The following is a 13322-nucleotide window of genomic DNA, read 5'->3' on the forward strand; positions in this document are numbered from 1 at the left end:
TGGGGAGCAGTGCAGCTCCCTGGCATTAGGTACCGAGGCAGGGGGAGCCCTACTTCCATCATGGGCCCAGCCCCCCACCGGTTTTGAAGTCGATGCCGCGTGGGGAGCCGCAAAGCTCCCTGGCAGAGTGCACCAGTGCGGGGGAGCCCCCCCATCAGCCAGGGGCCGACCCACCGCTGGCTGGACACCCGTACCGCGTGGGGAGCCGCGTAACTCCCTGGCATTATGCTCCGGTGCGGGGGAGCCCCCCCCTCATCTAGGGGGGTGAGCCCCCGCCGGCCAGACCCTAACATTGCGCGCTGCAGAGAAGCAGCTTCTCACCCTCACCGACGTCAGGATATCCAGGTATGCTGCACTCCTCTCACTGGGAAGCCAGGTGTGGCTCATCAAACGCTGTAACGACGTACAGAGTGAGAGGGACGCTGGCCGTTGAAGTAGGCAGCCATGCCCCTCCCACAAATACAGGCCAATAAATCGGCCTTACTCATATTGTTACCATACCTATCATTACCATACATAATCATTGTGCCGTCACGCGGTGGGGCACAACGCACACCTCATAAACCACCAGAATCTGCAGCATGACCACTATATGGCCACCACGTATTCTGCAAGTCGGTAGAATACAAATTCATGACACATAAAATATCATATAAGGTCATGAAAATATAAATAATGCAGAAATCAGACAATAATGCATGCGTGCCCCGCCACATGGCAACACAACCAACATCTGCACCAAAAATAAACATCATACATGCCCAGGGAAGTGCCCTATTCCAACATACCATTACATAGAGATAGCTTACGATAAAATCATCATACATACATATAGACCAGGTACGATTGGGAATTAGGGGGGGCAATATCAAACGATGTCTCCTCCAAAAAGAAACAAAATGGATGGTCTTGCTCAACACTGACTCCTCATGGATTAAATGAGGCCTTGAGTTTCAAATCCTTTATTTAGGCTAGCGCATGTACTGAATTTTTCAGTGATTTTAACAGATCTTTTATTTATCTAGTTTTTCGTGTGGCCATATTGATGTCTGAAGTGCTATAAGAGGAGAGAGATGGTGTTGATACAAGCTGTGAATGAGGAACTGGATACGAGACATGCTATAAGCATCGAAGATGGACCACCTTACCAATATTGGAACGGACCTCTTCATATGGGACTTGTATCTTATACACTGAATGACACCTATGTATTCTGGGTGTAATGTTAGGGTTGTGATTTAGGTGTTTGTGTTTATATAGTCACTAGTGATCTAGTTTGACCTATTATATGGAAGCCAAGGTGTTTTGGTCACATCAGCTGAATAATAATTGATTCCACTTCAATGGTGGGTGAGCATCATGACACTGACACCTGTTGGTGTGATTATTTTAGTTATTGGAGAGCCAGTGTAAGTCTGCTTTCACACTAGCGTTCGCTGGTCCGCTCGTGAGCTCCGTTTGAAGGAGCTCACGAGCGGACCCGAACGCAGCCGTCCAGCCCTGATGCAGTCTGAATGGAGCGGATCCGCTCAGACTGCATCAGTCTGGCGGTGTTCAGCCTCCGCTCCGCTCGCCTCCGCACGGACAGGCGGACAGCTGAACGCTGCTTGCAGCGTTCGGGTGTCCGCCTGGCCGTGCGGAGGCGTGCGGATCCGTGCGGATCCGTCCAGACTTTCAATGTAAGTCAATGGGGACGGATCCGTTTGAAGATGCCACAATGTGGCTCAATCTTCAAGCAGATCCGTCCCCCATTGACTTTACATTGAAAGTCTGGACGGATCCGTACTAGGCTATTTTCACACTTAGCTGTTCTATGCTAAAAATAATGCAGACGGATCCGTTCTGAACGGAGCCTCCGTCTGCATTATTATGAGCAGATCCGTTCAGAACGGATCCGCCCGAACGCTAGTGTGAAAGTAGCCTAATGCATTATGTTTTGGCTTAGTTGCCGCGTCACACTGACTAGACAATAAACTATATCACTATATGATAATGAAATTCCCTTCTTTTCTTATTTATTAAGCACTTTAAGAGGGGTAGTGTTCCTGATCATGTGGGGTTGACATATATACAAACTCCGTGTCACCCATGAGAATGCAGGTATACCTATTGCCATCAAATAGGGATTATGGTTATTGTGATGGCATCACTAATAGAGTTGAGCGGACACCTGGATGTTCGGGTTCGAGAAGTTCGGCCGAACTTCCCGGAAATGTTCGGGTTCGGGATCCGAACTTCGTCCCGAACCCCATTGAAGTCAATGGGGACCCGAACTTTTCAGCACTAAAAAGGCTGTAAAACAGCCCAGGAAAGGGCTAGAGGGCTGCAAAAGGCAGCAACATGTACAGTCATGTGAAAAAATTAGGACACCCTTTGAAAGCATGTGGTTTTTTGTAACATTTTTAATAAAAGGTTATTTCATCTCCGTTTCAACAATACAGAGAGATTAAAGTAATCCAACTAAACAAAGAAAACTGAAGAAAAGTCTTTTCAAGATCTTCTGTAAATGTCATTCTACAAAAATGCCTATTCTAACTGAGGAAAAAGATAGGACACCCTTGCCCCTAATAGCGAGTGTTACCTCCTTTGGCTGAAATAACTGCAGTGAGACGGTTCTTGTAGCCATCTACCAGTCTTCGACATCGGTCTGAGGAAATTTTACCCCACTCCTCAATGCAGAACTTTTTCAGCTGTGAGATGTTTGAGGGGTTTCTTGCACGTACAGCCCTTTTCAAGTCACCCCACAGCATCTCAATGGGATTCAAATCTGGACTTTGACTTGGCCATTCCAGGACTCTCCATTTCTTCTTTTTCAGCCAATCTTTGGTTGATTTACTAGTATGTTTTGGGTCATTGTCATGTTGCATGGTCCAGTTCCGCTTCAGCTTTAATTTTCTAACTGATGGTCTCACATGTTCTTCAAGCACCTTCTGATACACAGTAGAATTCATCGTGGATTCTATGATGGTGAGCTGACCAGGTCCTGCTGCAGCAAAGCAGCCCCAAACCATGACACTTCCACCTCCATGCTTCACAGTTGGTATGAGGTTCTTTTCTTGGAATGCTGTGTTTGGTTTACGCCAAACATGTCCTCTGCTGTTGTGTCCAAATAATTCAATTTTGGACTCATCTGTCCAAAGAACATTATTCCAGAAGTCCTGGTCTTTGTCAACTTTATCTCTGGCAAATGTCAGTCTGGCCTCGATGTTTCTCTTGGAAAGCAAAGGTTTCCTCCTTGCACACCTCCCATGCAAGTTAAACTTGTACAGTCTCTTTCTGATTGTAGAGGCATGTACTTCTACATCAACAGTAGCCAGAGCCTGCTGTAGTTCTCGAGATGACACTTTAGGGTTTTTGGAGACCTCTTTTAGCATCTTGCGGTCTGCTCTTGGGGTGAACTTGCTGGGGCGACCAGTCCTGGGCATGTTGGCAGTTGTTTTGAAAGCCCTCCACTTGTAGACTATCTTCCGGACAGTGGAATGGCTGATTTCAAAATCTTTTGAGATCTTTTTAAATCCCTTCCCAGACTCATAGGCTGCTACAATCTTTTTTCTGAAGTCCTCTGACAGCTCTTTTGCTCTCACCATGGTGCTCACTCTCACTTCAACAGTCAGGAGCACACCAAACTAAATGTCTGAGGTTTAAATAGGGCAAGCCTCATTCAACATGCAGAGTAACGATCTACTAATTATGTGCACCTGGTGTGATATACCTGTGTGAGATCTGAGCCAATTTAAGAGGGAATACATGTGAGGGTGTCCTATCTTTTTCCTCAGTTAGAATAGGCATTTTTGTAGAATGACATTTACAGAAGATCTTGAAAAGACTTTTCTTCAGTTTTCTTTGTTTAGTTGGATTACTTTAATCTCTCTGTATTGTTGAAACGGAGATGAAATAACCTTTTATTAAAAATGTTACAAAAAACCACATGCTTTCAAAGGGTGTCCTAATTTTTTCACATGACTGTAGGTAAATCCCATGCAAACAAATGTGGATAGGGAAATGAATAAAAATAAAAATAAAATAAAAATTAACCAATATCAATTGGAGAGAGGTCCCATAGCAGAGAATCTGGCTTCACTTCACCCACCACTGGAACAGTCCATTCTCAGATATTTAGGCCCCGGCACCCAGGCAGAGGAGAGAGGTCCCGTAACAGAGAATCTGGCTTCATGTCAGCAGAGAATCAGTCTGCATGTCATAGCAGAGAATCAGGCTTCACGTCAGCCACCACTGCAACAGTCCATTGTCAGATATTTAGGCCCAGCACCCAGGCAGAGGAGAGAGGTCCCGTAACAGAGAATCTGTCTTTATGTCAGCAGAGAATCAGTCTGCATGTCATAGCAGAGAATCAGGCTTCACGTCACCCAACATTGGAACAGTCCATTGGCATATATTTAGGCCCAGCACCCAGGCAGAGGAGAGAGGTCCCGTAACAGAGAATCAGGATTCACGTCACCCAACATTGGAGCAGTCCATTGGCATATATTTAGGCCCAGGCACCCAGGCAGAGGAGAGAGGTCCCGTAACAGAGAATCTGGCTTCATGTCAGCAGAGAATCAGTCTGCATGTCATAGCAGAGAATCAGGCTTCACGTCACCCAACATTGGAACAGTCAATTGGCATATATTTAGGCCCCGGCACCCAGGCAGAGGAGAGAGGTCCCGTAACAGAGAATCTGTCTTCATGTCAGCAGAGAATCAGTCTGCATGTCATAGCAGAGAATCAGGCTTCACGTCACCCAACATTGGAACAGTCCATTGGCATATATTTAGGCCCAGCACCCAGGCAGAGGAGAGAGGTCCCGTAACAGAGAATCAGGATTCACGTCACCCAACATTGGAGCAGTCCATTGGCATATATTTAGGCCCAGGCACCCAGGCAGAGGAGAGAGGTCCCGTAACAGAGAATCTGGCTTCATGTCAGCAGAGAATCAGTCTGCATGTTATAGCAGAGAATCAGGCTTCACGTCACCCAACATTCGAACAGTCAATTGGCATATATTTAGGCCCCGGCACCCAGGCAGAGGAGAGAGGTCCCGTAACAGAGAATCTGTCTTCATGTCAGCAGAGAATCAGTCTGCATGTCATAGCAGAGAATCAGGCTTCACGTCAGCCACCACTGTAACAGCCCATTGTCATATATTTAGGCCCAGCACCCAGGCAGAGGAGAGAGGTCCCGTAACAGAGAATCTGGCTTCATGTCAGCAGAGAATTAGTCTGCATGTCATAGCAGAGAATCAGGCTTCACGTCACCCAACATTGGAACAGTCCATTGGCATATATTTAGGCCCCGGCACCCAGACAGAGGAGAGGTTCATTCAACTTTGGGTAGCCTCGCAATATAATGGTAAAATGAAAATAAAAATAGGATTGAATGAGGAAGTGCCCTGGAGTACAATAATATATGGTTAAGGGGAGGTAGTTAATGTCTAATCTGCACAAGGGACGGACAGGTCCTGTGGGATCCATGCCTGGTTCATTTTTATGAACGTCAGCTTGTCCACATTGGCTGTAGACAGGCGGCTGCGTTTGTGTGTAATGACGCCCCCTGCCGTGCTGAATACACGTTCAGACAAAACGCTGGCCGCCGGGCAGGCCAGCACCTCCAAGGCATAAAAGGCTAGCTCTGGCCACGTGGACAATTTAGAGACCCAGAAGTTGAATGGGGCCGAACCATCAGTCAGTACGTGGAGGGGTGTGCACACGTACTGTTCCACCATGTTAGTGAAATGTTGCCTCCTGCCAACACGTTGCGTATCAGGTGGTGGTGCAGTTAGCTGTGGCGTGTTGACAAAACTTTTCCACATCTCTGCCATGCTAACCCTGCCCTCAGAGGAGCTGGCCGTGACACAGCTGCCTTGGCGACCTCTTGCTCCTCCTCTGTCTTGGCCTTGGGCTTCCACTTGTTCCCCTGTGACATTTGGGAATGCTCTCAGTAGCGCATCTACCAACGTGCGCTTGTACTCGCGCATCTTTCTATCACGCTCCAGTGCAGGAAGTAAGGTGGGCACATTGTCTTTGTAGCGTGGATCCAGCAGGGTGGCAACCCAGTAGTCCGCACACGTTAAAATGTGGGCAACTCTGCTGTCGTTGCGCAGGCACTGCAGCATGTAGTCGCTCATGTGTGCCAGGCTGCCCAGGGGTAAGGACAAGCTGTCCTCTGTGGGAGGCGTATCGTCATCGTCCTGCCTTTCCCCCCAGCCACGCACCAGTGATGGGCCCGAGCTGCGTTGGGTGCCACCCCGCTGTGACCATGCTTCATCCTCATCCTCCTCCACCTCCTCATCCTCCAGTAGTGGGCCCTGGCTGGCCACATTTGTACCTGGCCTCTGCTGTTGCAAAGAAAAAACCTCTGAGTCACTTCGAAGAGACTGGCCTGAAAGTGCTAAAAATGACCCCTCTTCCTCCTCCTCCTGGGCCACCTCCTCTTCCATCATCGCCCTAAGTGTTTTCTCAAGGAGACATAGAAGTGGTGTTGTAACGCTGATAACGGCGTCATCGCCACTGGCCATGTTGGTGGAGTACTCGAAACAGCGCAACAGGGCACACAGGTATCGCATGGAGGCCCAGTCATTGGTGGTGAAGTGGTGCTGTTCCGCAGTGCGACTGACCCGTGCGTGCTGCAGCTGAAACTCCACTATGGCCTGCTGATGCTCGCACAGTCTGTCCAGCATGTGCAAGGTGGAGTTCCACCTGGTGGGCACGTCGCATATGAGGCGGTGAGCGGGAAGGCCGAAGTTACGCTGTAGCGCAGACAGGCGAGCAGCGGCAGGATGTGAACGCCGGAAGCGCGAACAGACGGCCCGCACTTTATGCAGCAGCTCTGACATGTCGGGGTAGTTGTGAATGAACTTCTGCACCACCAAATTCAGCACATGCGCCAGGCAAGGGATGTGCGTCAAACCGGCTAGTCCCAGAGCTGCAACGAGATTTCGCCCATTATCGCACACTACCAGGCCGGGCTTGAGGCTCACCGGCAGCAACCACTCGTCGGTCTGTTGTTCTATACCACGCCACAACTCCTGTGCGGTGTGGGGCCTGTCCCCCAAACATATGAGTTTCAGAATGGTCTGCTGACGTTTACCCCGGGCTGTGCTGAAGTTGGTGGTGAAGGTGTGTGGCTGACTGGATGAGCAGGTGGAAGAAGAGGAGGAGGAAGCCGAGAAGGAGGAGGTGGCAACAGGAGGCAAAGAATGTTTGCAACACGCCAGACCTGCAGGGTATAGACGAAGTGAGGTCACGGTTATGGGCAATCGAGGGTACTCACTGTATTGGAGAACCCTGGGCAGGTGCGTGGCAGTGAAGGAGAGGTAGACACGGTTCCTCTGGGGCACACTCTGTATATAGGGACCAGGCCTGATGGTGGATGAGGTGCCCTGGATGTTACAGGTATTTTGAGTGCCTGGGGCAAGGTCCCTGTTGGATTCGTGACGCCAGTGCCTTTGGACGGTGGCACTCTGGTTGGTAGTTGGAATGATGGAGGTACACAAGTAGAATAGTGAACCAAACATATTTTTACTGAACAATCCAACTTTGTACAGCAGGTAGTGGTACAGTCTTTCAATCACAGTTCCACAAGGAGGCTTATTCACAAAATGGCAGGCAATATTTATGCAAGATACGCAGAGGGTAAATTCACAAGCACTCAGCAGCAGGTTGTACCTTTCCTCAGAATCAATGTACACTGTCCTTTCTAGAACTCCTGCTCTGGCTTTATCTCCCAAGGCCCGGATGCCTAAAGGGTGGCTTAAATCCTTGGTTACTATCTTCCTCAGGTATTAGATTCTTGCTGCACTTTCTAGTTTCTTCTGCCCATCAGGGTCACTTAGCTTACCCTGGATCGCCCTCTCTTGTAAAGTGGATGACTGTGGGTTTCTCCCAGGAGGTTGGGTCCTGCAACTGGGGTGTCTTCAGAGCTAACTAAGGCTCTCTTGTTCTCAGGCAGGCTGGAGCTTCTCACTAGCCTCCTGGACATCACTAGCAGCCAGGGCTATCCAGCTGCATGTCAGGAGCAGGCTTTTTAACCTCTGTCTTCTCAGACTCCTGACTCTGCACCAACACTCCCTGTCTGGGCCTGGACATTTATACTAGGGGCTCCCTATCTCCCTCTAGTGTCTGGGATGTCTAACTACACCCAACTAGGCCTGCTATTGCATCATACAGGGTTACATTGCATGTAAAAACACATTAGAACATACATAAAATGCACAATTAAATATATACACTTCTGTTCCTTGTGAGTAGGAGTAACGCGCACACCAATTGACCCTTGTGTAGTGCCCACCCCTACCTAGTGGGACACTACATGTTGCCCTGCGATCCTTGGCGGCGGAAGGACGTGCGCCAAACAGCTCTCCGCCTGGGGCCCAGCTGCCACTACATTTACCCAGTGTGCAGTTAGGGAGATATAGCATCCCTGGCCGTGCTTACTGGTCCACGTATCTGTGGTTAGGTGGACCTTGCTACAGATGGTGTTGCACAGTGCACACTTGATTTTATCGGATACTTGGTTGTGCAGGGAAGGCACGGCTCTCTTGGAGAAGTAGTGGCGGCTGGGAACAACATACTGTGGGACAGCAAGCGACATGAGCTGTTTGAAGCTGTCTGTGTCCACCAAAAACACAGAAATATAGTGGCAAATCTGGGGGAGCTGCTCAACCCCTAACACTGTAGCGTGTTTTTCATTGGGGGAGCAGCCCCACCGCATGTGGACCGCTGCAAACGACTATCCCCAGCAAAAAAACATTTTGCATACGGTGGAGGATGTCGGCGCGGTCCGCATGCACCACAAAGGCATCCTACACAAAACGGAGCATTGTGCGGATGAAAGTATAATCATATAAATCACAGAAGAAATGCACCAAACGGATATTCCACTGACTATACTGGCTAGTCATAAATGCAGATATTAAAAGCTGAGACTTTTGCCAATATATTCCTGTCAGAAAGATATCAGAGCCCAACATGCACCACGTCACAGTTCTCAGCATGGCAAGGGGTCCTACCACTAAGCTACCTATGGTGTGAACAAGGTCTGAAGGTGATGTAATCCAGCTCACAGCCAAGCTTCCACACAACCGCCTAGCAGGACAACTAGTGCAATGTGAACAAAGCCAGACTGTAAGCCACACCCATATCAGACCATGTGATGGAGGTTACCAGGTGCAAAGGAGAGTGTTTGAATGCCAAGTAAAGGCACATACACTACATATAAAACAAGACAAAAACACAGAAATATAGTGGCAAATCTGGGGAGCTGCTCAACCCCTAACACTGTAGCGTGTTTTTCATTGGGGGAGCAGCCCCACCGCATGTGGACCGCTGCAAACGACTGCTGGGGATAGTCGTTTGCTGCGGTCCACATGCGGTGGGGCTGCTCCCCTAATGAAAAACACGCTACAGTGTTAGGGGTTGAGCAGCTCCCCCAGATTTGCCACTATATTTCTGTGTTTTTGTCTTGTTTTATATGTAGTGTATGTGCCTTTACCTGGCATTCAAACACTCTCCTTTGCACCTGGTAACCTCCATCACATGGTCTGATATGGGTGTGGCTTACAGTCTGGCTTTGTTCACATTGCACTAGTTGTCCAGCTAGGCGGTTGTGTGGAAGCTTGGCTGTGAGCTGGATTACATCACCTTCAGACCTTGTTCACACCATAGGTAGCTTAGTGGTAGGACCCCTTGCCATGCTGAGAACCGTGACGTGGTGCATGTTGGGCTCCGATATCTTCCTGACAGGAATATATTGGCAAAAGTCTCAGCTTTTAATATCTGCATTTATGACTAGCCAGTATAGTCAGTGGCATATCCGTTTGGTGCATTTCTTCTGTGATTTATATGTCTGTGTCCACCAGCCTAAATTACAGCATTTCATAGGCCAGTAGTTTAGAAATGCTGGCATTCAGGGCCAGGGATCGAGGGTGGCTAGGTGGGAATTTACGCTTTCTCTCAAATGTTTGTGAGATGGAGAGCTGAACGCTGCCGTGTGACATGGTTGAGATGCTTGGTGACGGAGGTGGTGGTGGTGTTGGTGGTACATCCCCTGTTTGCTGGGCGGCAGGTGCCAACGTTCCTCCAGAGGCGGAGGAAGAGGCCGAGGCGGCAGCAGCAGAAGAGGTAGCAGGGGGAGCCTGAGTGACTTCCTTGTTTTTAAGGTGTTTACTCCACTGCAGTTCATGCTTTGCATGCAGGTGCCTGGTCATGCAGGTTGTGCTAAGGTTCAGAACGTTAATGCCTCGCTTCAGGCTCTGATGGCACAGCGTGCAAACCACTCAGGTCTTGTCGTCAGCACATTGTTTGAAGAAGTGCCATGCCAGGGAACTCCTTGAAGCTGCCTTTGGGGTGCTCGGTCCCAGATGGCGGCGGTCAGTAGCAGGCGGAGTCTCTTGGCGGCGGGTGTTCTGCTTTTGCCCACTGCTCCCTCTTTTGGTACGCTGTTGGCTCGGTCTCACCACTGCCTCTTCCTCCGAACTGTGAAAGTCAGTGGCACGACCTTCATTCCATGTGGGGTCTAGGACCTCATTGTCCCCTGCATCGTCTTCCACCCAGTCTTGATCCCTGACCTCCTGTTCAGTCTGCACACTGCAGAAAGACGCAGCAGTTGGCACCTGTGTTTCGTCATCATCAGAGACTTGCTGAGGTGGTATTCCCATGTCCTCATCATCAGGAAACATAAGTGGTTGTGCGTCAGTGCATTCTATGTCTTCCACCGCTGGGGAAGGGCTAGGAGGATGCCCTTGGGAAACCCTGCCAGCAGAGTCTTCAAACAGCATAATAGACTGCTGCATAACTTGAGGCTCAGACAGTTTCCCTGATATGCATGGGGGTGATGTGACAGACTGATGGGCTTGGTTTTCAGGCGCCATCTGTGCGCTTTCTGCAGAAGACTGGGTGGGAGATAATGTGAACGTGCTGGATCCACTGTCGGCCACCCAATTGACTAATGCCTGTAGCTGCTCAGGCCTTACCATCCTTAGAACGGCATTGGGCCCCACCATATATCGCTGTAAATTCTGGCGGCTACTGGGACCTGAGGTAGTTGGTACACTAGGACGTGTGGATGTGGCAGAACGGCCACATCCTCTCCCAGCACCAGAGGGTCCACTAACACCACCACGACCATGTCCGTGTCCCTTACTAGATGTTTTCCTCATTGTTATCGTTCACCACAACAACAAAAATATTATTTGGCCCAATGTATTGAATTCAAATTCAGGCCTTTTTTTACAGACACCTAACACTATCTGGCTATCTATTTAGGTACCGTATTACACTAATACAGGCACAGCAGTAACCACAGATTTAGCTGACTATGAATTTGAGGCCTAGTATTTAGGCGCTGGGTGACAGGTATACGTTTTACGGACAGAATTAGACTTGGAAATGCACAGTAGCGTGTGTGTGAAGTTATTCAGAATGACCCTATGTGCACCTTGAATATTATATACCCTTTTAGTGATAGATTTAAAGGGCTTCTGTCAGCCCACTAAACCCTTTTTTTCCCCCGTTAATATTAATCCCTACACTGCAAGCTCCCTGTACATATGCTAAATATTAATTTTCGTTCAGTAGATATTGTTAAAAATCAAGTTTTATCATATGTAAATTACCTTGCTACCAGCAAGTAGGGCGGCTACTTGCTGGTAGCAGCCGCATCCTCCTCTCATCATGACGCCCCCTCCGCCGTTTGATTGACCGTCACATCTACACCCGGCGCAGGCGCATTGAGGATGGAGCGGCCGGGAGAGAGGCCGCCTCTCAGTGCGCCTGCACCGATTAAAGAAAGGTACGGCGCAGGCGCGATATTTTGAATTCGAACAGGGCCAGCAGAGAACGAACCTGTTCCCTGGCCCTGTCAATCAAACGGCGGAGGGGGCGTCATGATGAGAGGAGGATGCGGCTGCTACCAGCAAGTAGCCGCCCTACTTGCTGGTAGCAAGGTAATTTACATATGATAAAACTTGATTTTTAACAATATCTACTGAACGAAAATTAATATTTAGCATATGTACAGGGAGCTCGCAGTGTAGGGATTAATATTAACGAAGAAAAAAAAGGGTTTAGTGGGCTGACAGAAGCCCTTTAAAATAGCTCTGATACAGCAGAAACCACTAAATTAGGAAATTGCTAAATTGGGAATTGTATTTCAGCCCAGAACAAAAACTGTGCTTTGACGGACACTAAATAACTTGACCAGCCACACCAGTAACGACAGATTTAGCTGGATATAAACTTGAGGCCTAGTATTTAGGCGCTGGGTGACAGGTATACGTTTACTGACAGAATTAGACTGGGATATGGCCAAAAAATAACCACACTATTGATGGTTAAATGCACTTGGTGTGACAGCTTGACCAACCACACTACTGAGGGTTAAATGCACTTGGTGACAGGCGCAGCTTGCCCCTGATGTAGTATATGGCCAAAAAATAAACAGACTATTGCTGGTTAAATGCACTTGGTGTGACAGCTTGACCAACCACACTACTGAGGGTTAAATGCACTTGGTGACAGGCGCAGCTTGCCCCTGATGTAGTATATGGCCAAAAAATAAACCGACTATTGCTGGTTAAATGCACTTGGTGTGACAGCTTGACCCTGATGTAGGCTTTAGCCAAAAAACAACCACACCATTGAGGGTTAAATGCACTTGGTGGCAGCTTGTGCTGGCGCAACACAAGACACAAAATGGCCGCCGATCACCCCAGAAAAAAGTGACTGAAAAATGCTCTGGGCAGCCTAAAAACAGTGAGCAATTCAATAGCAGCAGTTCAATCATCCACAGCTGCAGATCTATCACTGGATGGAGTCTTTTGGAGGAGTTAATCAGCCTAATCTCGCCCTACTGTCGCAGCTGCAACCTCTCCCTACACTGATCAGAGCAGAGTGACGGGCGGTGCTATGTGACTCCAGCTTAAATAAAGGCTGGGTCACATGGTGCTCTGGCCAATAACAGCCATGCCAATAGTAGGCATGGCTGTGACGGCCTCTTGGGGCAAGTAGTATGACGCTTGTTGATTGGCTGCTTTGCAGCCTTTCAAAAAGCGCCAAGAAAGCGACGAACACCGAACCCGGACTTTTACGAAAATGTCCGGGTTCGGGTCCATGTCACGGACACCCCAAAATGTCTACACAGTTCGGGTTTGCTCATCCCTAATCACTAAGTCTATTCACATTTGCTATTCTGTTCAGGTAGTGAACAGTAGGATACTATTAGGGCCTATGATGATCATGCAATTACACAATATATATTTTGCACTGTATTGAGGTTTTTAATTTTTGGGTAATCATGTTTTGTATTCAGCATATGTGATATTAATT

This window comes from Bufo gargarizans, chromosome 8 (genome assembly GCF_014858855.1).
Source record: "Bufo gargarizans isolate SCDJY-AF-19 chromosome 8, ASM1485885v1, whole genome shotgun sequence".
In the NCBI taxonomy this organism is placed as follows: domain Eukaryota; kingdom Metazoa; phylum Chordata; class Amphibia; order Anura; family Bufonidae; genus Bufo; species Bufo gargarizans.